Genomic DNA, 10305 nt, shown 5'->3' on the forward strand with positions numbered 1-10305 from the left:
ATGTATCACGTTGTTACATGACACGCATGTCATGATTTTCATGTTAGGGTCAGTCGCTTGTGTTCGCCATGCAATCATGTCATACCATACCAGTTTTCCAGCACGCCATGTCAACGAAACCACCACAAGAGCTGCAGAACTATGAAGTATAAATCATGACAATCAAGACATATATCATGGTTTTCAAGTAATGACTAGTAAAATGGGCTCTTCATACAGTCATGTTATGCTATACCAGTTTGGTATCGATACGATCATCGAAACGGCTAGGAGAGCTAAATGTCGTAGGCGGCTAGATAGAGAGATGTGCTCAAAGTCGCCGAAGTTCGCTAAGAAATGCTTCGCATTTAAAAAGGAAAACACAGCAGTGCAAGCCGCACATGTGCTGAGCGACTCCGATACTCTCTGTGGGCGCAATAATGAACCACCCTATGCGCCCCCTACAGGCGACGAAACTTACGAATAGAGTGATCGCTCTTTTGCTATCTTAGCGTCGCTTCGCCCAGCGTGCGCGCGTGTCAACGCTACTTATAAGTATATTGAATCCTTCATGATGCGCACGCGGCCATTTTGCTTGCTCCACATATACCAAATTTGGTATTACGTGACGTCAAGGGATTACGAAATATATGACCGGCGCAAACGTGATAATCCTGAGACGCGTGTAATGTAAGGACATCACAACATACCACGCTAATAGCGTGCTCGCGGCTGTTTCCCTAGCCCCACATATACTAAATTTGGTATCGCGTGACGTGAATAGATGATGAAGGCAAACGACACATCCAAACATGATAATCATAACACGGAAGTCATGTACGGCATCATTTACCTCCACCTCGTAACGTTGTGCTGATTTCAAAGTGACGTATCAAGCTTTCTTATTCGTGCTTTGCATATCATAGATTCCACCTTTGTGTGCAATCTGCCAATGTTTTCCTCAAAAATGATTGTAACCCCAATTTATTTTAAAGGGTTGGTCATATAATTCTAAAGGATTTTATCGAAACGTTATGTGCAAGAAAACGTTTTTCTCTTGTTCTGCAAACCCACGATGCTAATTATCTACAGCGCAGAAAATGCGTGTCTGCCCAGGGATGTAATGATGGCTCCACAAAAAGATTCTGTTAGAATAACGTGAGCACAACAACGAGAATCCACAAACCATGGAGGATGGACCCAACTATTCTTCATGATGACGAAATCATTTCTGTGCTTCAAACAGAGCTGGCGGCCTGAATTACAGAAGTTGGTCGCATAACTCCGTCCACATTGGACCAATCAGAATCTCGCTGGCGCCTCGTAGCTCAGCAGGTAGGAAAAGCACGCCACACTCGCCTCACGGCCAAGATGAATGAGATTCACCGACGCCTTCAAATCATAAAAAAGAGGTGGGTCAACCTCGTTTGCTACGCTCGAAGACGTTGAAGTACAAAAAATCAAATATCAAGATCTTTTAAAGCAGAGGTCTCAGGCTACAAGGCTTGCGAAAGAAATGCACTTATCGACAGATGAAACCGAGAAATTGACTTGTGCGCAAAGAAACCGTGATCGTCGATGCCTGTCCCGCTACATCGATGAGGCGCAGAAAGAGGATGGTATCATTGTTAATGACCCGGATGAAGTTCAAGAAGTTTTCCGAGGCTGCTTTTCAAAACTGTTTACTGCAGATCATGACGCACATGACAACGAGTTTGCTGCCAAACTCTCAGCGTTTTGCGAAGGTTTGCCGCCACTAGGCTCGGAAGACCGTTTTGGTATTATATGAAGAAACTGATAAAGAACAGGTACGGTACGCCCTAAAATCAATGAAGACGTCTACGTCACCAGGCCCAGAAGGAATACTCACGGGATTTCACCTGCATTTCTTCGATATATAGGGAAATGCGATCACTGATCTTGTGAATATTTTGTTACGTGATGGCCAAAAACCACAGTTTTTCTGCGAAGGATGGGGGATTCTATTGCTGAAACAGGGTATGGAGCCGTCAGATCCAAAATCATGGTGGCATATTACCCTGCTAAACACAGACTATAAGTTAGTAGCCACGCTGCTATCACGGTGTCAGTGGTCCTTCTTGGAATAAATCGTGTCACCCTTGCAGTCATGTGCAGTACCAGGACGTTCCGTCTTCGTACCTCTAACATTAATCAGAGACCTCGTCGCATATGCCAAAGAAAAACATATCACGGGAGTATTCATTTCGCTTGATCAGGCCAAAGCGTTTGATAGAGTCAAACACGGGTATCTTTTCGCTATTTTACGCATCTTTGGCCTTCCCGAGCAGTATGTGCGACCAGTAGAAATACTTTATCAGGACCTGTCAAGCTGTCTTTACTTCAACAATGAAGTGACCAGAAGCTTTGCAGTTCAAAAAGGAGTAAGGCAAAGGTGTCTGTTGTCTCCGGTATTATTCATTTTGTGTCTAGAGCCTTTCATTAGAAAGGTTGCAAACTGCGAGCGCATAGTGGGTTTCCCAATGCCAGGCGAGAAAACCTTCAAAATTATCGCATACGTCGATGATATTTTGGTATTTTTCGTAAGTTGTCTGGCTTTAGTACATTTCTTGACATTTTTGCTCAGTATAATATCTGTCTGGTGCTCTTTTAAACACCACCAAATATAAGGGATTGCGCTTTGGAGACTTCAAAGAACTATTGCGAGGAGACATTCCAACTGTGAATGTGTTATATGCATTTACTTTGAGGAAGCAGACGTCTCAAAAAGAACCTGGGATGACGTACTTAGGAGATCCACCGATGTCATATCAGCAGCCACTTATTTTAACCTGTCGCTTACGGCAAAAGCAACAGTCATCAAGAGCCAGGCATGCGCTTTTGCGCTTTACATAGCACACATCGCCCTTCTACCTAGCTGTGTAACAGGACGCCTCGTCTCCATTGCGGGAACCTTCCTCTGGGGAGGAAAACCAGCAATGGTACGAAGGAAATTTTGGCAGCTTTTCACAAACCGTGGATGCTTGGGTCTCCACACATACCAACATTCACGAGAGCACTGGCTGCAAAAACAATACAGAAGCTCTTCAATGATGGCAACTACGCCGGGTACAGGTTCTTGATGTACAGAAGCAGTACACTAAAAGGAACATTAACGGCAAGTCCGTACAACGGACCACGAGTAGAAATTACGCTTAAGTTTTACAGAGCAGCCAGTGGCATAAAACGAACAGTAGAATCAATAGGTTCATGCAGTCTGGAAGATGTTTCGTCGCAGGAAATAAGCAAAGTGGTGACAAGTAGCACACTGAGCAAACAGGAAGAAAAGGCATCCTGCATGAAAAAATGGAAACGATGGCGTTGCAATCGCGTACCTAATTAGGTGCGCAAGTTTGACGGATTGAGAAGATGGAGGGCATTGCAAACGCGTGACCGGATAGCACATTGGGGAGTCGTTCCAAGTGACCGCTGTCCAAAGTGCGGCAAAAGGGAGACGGCCATACATGCTCTGTTTCAGTGCTCAGGGGCAAGGGGCGTCTGGCACATGGTATACAACGCCTCTTTAGCTTTCGCACAGTGCGCGTGGGAACAGAACGTGGGCTGTTTACAAGACTGGCATTTACAGTGAACTTGTGCATACTGTGGCGGCGACGCTGTTTAGCGGAAGTACGGCACAAGCCTCATAGAGGTGCCTATCCCTCACTCCATAAAATATGGCTCATTGTGTGCAATTACCTACATCAGCAGCTGCAAATGAACGGCGCATAGTCTTCCCTTCGACGATGGCACACACGTTTCTTCAGGGTAAGAGAGGAACAGCTGAAGTTTCCAGTTGTTCCGTACTAGCCATGCGCCCACTCTAGTACGCATGCGTACGTGTTATTCTGTAAAATGTGAATAAAGTGATTAATTTTATTTTTCTTCGGCATGTAACATTTGGATACGCAGTAATCAATTACATCTGCGTGCTCATTTGTAAGTCGTATACGCTGTCTTTACTAGTTTTGCTTGTTTAGCTTGTGTGTGTACAAGTTAAGCGTACAATTAACTTCCCTTTCTCTCTGCACTAAGTACACTACAGTGTGAATAGACTCGCACCTGTTTAAAGTAAAAGCCTTATGCAATACGCATGCTCTTACTCGGAAAGTGCACTGTAGTTGGTGCCAACAGGAATGATGCAAGGAAAGTTCGAGGAAGACGAAATGGGGCACACCTTCATAAACGACGTCATGTGGCAACGTCATATCACATGCCATCATCACCTGGTCGAAGGAGCGATGACACCAGATGATGTGCAAATATGGCTTCAGGGGAGCAGGGGAGGGAGGTGTAACAGTAGAATTGATAGAGAACGTTGGATTGATTCTATAAAAACCTCGTGGCAGCGTGCGCTTTAGCAGAGGGCTTCTTGAAACGTTGTCGACGCTCGGCATCAGCATGCGGTCTTTTCGCCTTTTCTCAAGTGTTCGTGTTTTCAAAAAGAGCTTAACGACTTTGAGTACTTCGTGCGCAACTATGGGAGAGCCACAAGCTGTGCCAGTGATGAACACAAATGACGCAGCAGTTCGAAGAAGCGTTCGTCAGCGTACGGAACGGCCTCATAGAGGCTGCACCTCACGACCTGCCGATGCATGTTTGGCCTTCAGTTTTTGAAATCTCCATACTTCTCACATGTGAACAGCTCTCCATATCAGCTTTAAACAATGTCTCAGAGGGTAGTCTATGTTTAGACACCGTGATTTTCTAACCAAGTCTTCATAGAAACTTGTCCTTTTAACATCGAAGCTGTTCAAACGCGCCGTAGTTTGTCGGTCGAAAAAAAAAAAAAAAAAAAAAACTTAGGGGACCCTGAAGCTTCGGCCATCGGCCATACCATGCTGAATGCGCCGGTTCTTGTCCTAAGTCCGCAGATTTTCTATGGTTTTTCGGCGATTTCTGGTTGTTTGAAGTGCATCGGATTCGTGAAAGTACAGCGAACAGTGAACGTCGAATTTCAGCGGTGAGTGGCTGTTTTTCGGTTTTCTGCAAGCTGAAAACTTCGAGGCAGCGACCGTCGCGCCCGGCCAGACGCACCGCCGCACAGCGGCGTCTGCGTCGTGGTCGCGTCTCAAGCGTCGGCGGATGGACGCTCTTCAGGAAACACCGAGGTCTCCTCAGGAGCAGCCACTGGTTCACACAGATGAGGAGTCTGCTACAGAAACCACTCAAATGGACGTTCAGACCTGGTTACCGCAGGGTTCGTCCGAAGAAGTCGACAATGTGTCTGCAGGGGAACGCCACGATGGTGCCGCATGGACGGAGGATGGCTGGCACACGGTTTTGACACGCCGGCAAAAGAAGAACCAGAAGAAAAACCAGAAAAACGCGTCAGAAGCTGTGGAGTGCAACGCCTCGTCAAGCAGCCCACCGAAGCAGGGAAGTCAGGTGAAGCGCCGACGTCGTACGAGAAGTCGCCGTCCGCTCCCGCCCCTGCCAAAGGACGACATAAAGATCATCCTTAGGCCTCACAAAGGCCTCGCCGTAAAAGACATACTCGGCTATGAACTTTCCACCGCTGTGATAGACGCTTGCCACCGACACTTCGACGGTGGTAGCTTCATGCTGCGCGTCCACCCGGGCTCGAATATTATCATCGTATCGACGCCCCACGAGCATGTAGCCAAAGAGCTGCGAGAGATCACGCATCTGAATATCAGGGGACGAGTGCACTCATTCAACTCGTATGTGGCGGATCCTGAGGACGTCCTACGAGGCATAGTCCATGGTATTCCGTCGGGGACTTCTCAAGCAGAACTCATGGCGAATCTCCGTGTGAGAACACAGGGGGTCAAGATTGAGCGGGCACGCATGCTCGGATCTACGAAGACCGCCATCATTACCTTCACGGGCAGCACACTGCCTAGGTGCGTCTATTTCATGGGAGCGGAAGCCATCTGTTATCCCCACAAGCCTACGAGGCAGGCTTGCAAGGTATGCCACTCCACAGGGCATCGAACTGACGTGTGCCCAACGCCCGACGCCAATGTATGCTCCACGTGTGGAACACGTGAACCCGCACAAGGACACGCGTGTACCCCTAAGTGCGTGATATGTGGTGAGGACCATATGACAGGTGACAAAATGTGCAAGAAGAAGCTTAAACACGTTCCGCCTAGGAGGTCCCGAGTGGATCAGCCAAAACGGAGGCACCATCCACGCTGGTTCAGCTCCGAGCGGGACTCGTCAGTGGAATCACGCTCACGTTCAAGATCCAAGTCACGGGCTTCCTCAAAGGGTCGAGCCCAGTCTGCGTCCAGAAAACGACTCAACAAACAGCCGCATCAGCAGCAGCACCAACAGCAGCAACAGCAGCAGCAACAACAACAGCAGCAGCAGCAGCAACAGCAGCAACAGCAACAGCAACAGCAGCAGCAGCAACAGCAGCAGCATCAGCAGCAGAAGAAGAAAGCGCTGGTACAAATCTTGACGCCGCCCAAAGAGGGGACGGAGGCAGCCGCCTGCCAGCCAGCAAACACGGTGAGCTGGACGAGGATTGTGTCTCCATCTGCTCCCTTAATTGAGAATCCCGAATATCAGAAAATGGTTGCCGAGAATAAGCAGCTTGCTTTAGAAAACGAGAAACTTCGATGCCAGATTAAGGAGGAACGCCGGGAGTTCCACAAAATCATATCATCTTTAGAAACCAAACTTGAAGCCAGGCTTAACGCCTTAGAGGCGAACAACAACGCCACTCATGCTATCTCCAGGGCAACCGTAGCCCACTCTTTGGAGGGAGGAACGGCGAAAGTAGACATACCTCAGAGGTTTAGCGAGGAGGCCCACGTTAGCCAGTTACAGATGGGGGAACAGTTGCAGAGCTTGCGAAACTTAATGCGAGAACTCCAATCACAACAGCAACGAGCAGCGTCTGAACTCCGAGAGCAGATGATGCAGCAAATGCATCAAATGTTTTCGGAGTACAGGAAAGAGTTTGCAGCAGAAACGGAACAACAAAGACGATACGTTAATGACTCAGTTGTAGGCATTCAGCGTGCCATCAACAAGCGGGTCAGTGTTACCTCCGCGAGCAGTCCACTACCGAAGGACCGTCGAATCACGGAGAAAGCAGACACCCCCCAATAAAGGCAGTAGTCACCATGGCGCGAACTAATTCCACGCAAAACTCCGACCACCTAGAAATCTGGCAGTGGAATTGTCGCACGTTCCACAAACGAGCGGCGGCATTGCAGAATTACATCCATTCGGCACTAATCCCACCTGATGTAATATGCCTGCAAGAAGTTGGGAACCGTCCCGTCAAATTGCAGGGATATTACACATTATACGATCCAAAATACCCCCGCGTTGCAGCGCTGGTGAGTAACTTCATGACAGTTGCGCTAGACCATTACGATCAGACTGACATTAATCACCAAATTATCGATGTCTTCCCACAAAAACGAGGAAAAGTACGAACGAAAATTTTAAACATATACAGTCCTCCCAAAAACCGGAATGACGACTTCGGCCCACTCCTAAACGAGGCAGTTCGAGCCGTTGGCACCAGAGATCAATTAGTGGTGGTGGGCGACTTTAATGCTCCGAGCACCGCTTGGGGCTACGTCCGGGATTCACCCAAGGGAGTGTTATTAGAGAACACCACGTCTAAATTAGGTTTTACCCTTATCACTCTGCCAACAGCACCCACCAGGCTTGGTAATAGCATTAGCAGGGACACGTACCCTGATTTGACCTTCACCTTCAACATTAAAAATGCCACGTGGTCAAACCTCGATGAAAACCTTGGTAGTGACCATTATATTCTTAGCACCTCTATAGCATCACCAAAAGTTCGTCGTGTCGCTGGTGACGTTGTGATGACAGACTGGGTGACCTTTCGAAAGCGCCCTCTGCCGGAGCAAACGCCCTGTGATGTCAGTGGGTGGGTTGCTTTCATTCGAGAAACGCATGATGCCACCTCTAAGAAAATAGCGCGCACAGTTGAGGCGCCTGCGATAGACCGGCACCTATTGCACATGTGGGATAGTAGGCGACGCCTGATCAAGAGATGGAAAAAACAACGCCTCAACCGCTGCCTCTACAGGCGAATCGCTGCTCTGTCGGAGGAAGCGAATGAATACGCAACGAAACTTGCCACCGATGGTTGGGTGCAGTTTTGCGGTTCTCTCCGCGGTACACTAGGGACTAGCCAGACGTGGGCGATACTGAGGTCCATGCTGGAGCCGGACAAATCTAAGTCCTCCATGAACCGCATTCTTCAAAGAATAGTACACAGCTACCCCGGCACCGACGGAGAGTTGATCCAGGCGCTTAAAGACCGTTATATCGGTACTGATGTGGTTCCGCCATGTACATTAGAGTACATCGGCAGCGAGAATGCCACATTAGACGCCGCAATCACGAAAGAAGAGGTTTTCGCGGCAGCCCAGGCAGCCAATCGGAACTCTGCGCCGGGGTCGGATGGTATAACAAACGCTATGATAAGAAACCTCAGCACTGAGGTTCTTGAGCAGATAACGCAATTTCTTAACGACCACTGCTGGTCCCAAGGTCACGTTCCTCCGGAGTGGAAGGAAGCCAAAATAATAACTATACCAAAGCCCGGTAAAGCACCATCGCTCGGAGCCCTGCGGCCCATTTCGCTTACTTCGTGCATGGGCAAGCTCTACGAGCGAGTAGTACAGACACGGCTTCAAAATTACATTGAAAAAGAAAATCTGTTTCCCGCTACCATGATTGGTTTTCGCTCCGGACTCTCAACCCAGGATGCCTTCCTCCTTTTAAAAGAAGAGGTCATGAGTTGCGTACCCAGGGGAGGCGAACATTTGGTCTTGGCCCTCGACCTCAAAGGGGCCTTTGATAATGTTTCGCACGAGGCCATTCTCTCTGAACTCAACACAATCGGCTGCGGAAAGCGTACATTTAACTACATTAAATCCTTCCTCTCTGGGCGGACGGCAACTATTGGGATAGGCGACACGAGGTCGGTGCCGTTCTCGATGCCAAATAAAGGCACACCGCAAGGGGCAGTCATCTCCCCCTTGCTCTTTAACATAGCTATGCGCAGACTTGCTCACGAGCTCGAAGCAATCCCGCACCTTGGATATACATTGTATGCGGACGACATCACACTCTGGGCTACGAAGGGTTCACTGGCGCTGAAAGAGCAGACCCTCCAGGCTGCTGCGACAGCTGTGGCAGAGTTCGCAAGAAATAGTGGGCTGAGCTGTGCGCCTGAAAAATCTGAACTCATAAGAATACACAGTAAGTATTACAAAAGTAACGGTGCCATAAACTTACAGGTAGACGGCCATGCCATAGCCGAGGTTACTCAGGCCCGTATACTTGGCTTCTGGGTCCAAAGCAATGGCAAAGCCAGTCACACGATAACCACCTTAAAGACTACGGTTAAACAGATAGCTAGAATGATCCGTCGCATCACTTATCATAAAAAAGGCATGAAAGAAAAGGATACTCTCCGGCTTGTCCAGGCCTTAGTTTTGAGCAGAGTGACGTATGGCCTACCGTACCACTCACTCGACAGAAGTGAGGAGAGCCAGGTGGATGTGCTCATTAGAAGCGCTTTTAAGGCAGCACTTGGTCTACCCACCAGCACACCGACCGAGCGGCTCCTAGCTCTCGGTATACATAACACTTATGCTGAGCTCAGTGCCGCAGTCCTCATGTCTCAGAGGAATCGTCTAAGTGAAACTTCAGCAGGCAGGGCGATACTCACTAGAATAGGAATTTCGCCCCACCCACAGCACATTGATGAGGAGCTGGTCGACGTAGCCCAAGAGGTCCGCAGGCGAATCTCAATCGCACCGGTGCCCAAAAATATGCATCACGACTTTCACGCTGAGCGACGTACTGCGAGGGTAAACTGGCTTCGAAAGCAATTCGGCTCAGCTTCAAATGTCGCGTACGTCGATGCGGCCAGTTTCGATTGGCAGAGACACATAATTACTGTTGTCGACAACAACATGACGCTGCTAACGAGTGCCTCCGTACGCACGACCTCGGCTACAAAGGCGGAGACGATGGCCATAGCCTTAGCCTTAAGGTTTCAGGAGCGTAGAGGGGAGCCATCAGTTATTTTATCCGACTCCCAGGAAGCCTGCCGGCTCTTTTTAAGGGGCCGCCTTCCAGCAATGGGGCTGAGGTTGCTAGGATCCAAACTCACTCACCACCATCGCTTGATCTGGTGCCCGGGACACGCAGGTCTCGAAGGCAATGAAAGGGCGGACGCTCTAGCTCGTGCGTTTTGTAACCGAGCGGAGAATCCATCTCTTTCATTGACCATGCCAATTTTACCTAGGGAGATTCTAGCTCACCAGCGCTTCACGC

The sequence above is a fragment of the Rhipicephalus microplus genome, chromosome 7, assembly GCF_043290135.1.
Source record: "Rhipicephalus microplus isolate Deutch F79 chromosome 7, USDA_Rmic, whole genome shotgun sequence".
In the NCBI taxonomy this organism is placed as follows: Eukaryota; Metazoa; Arthropoda; class Arachnida; order Ixodida; family Ixodidae; genus Rhipicephalus; species Rhipicephalus microplus.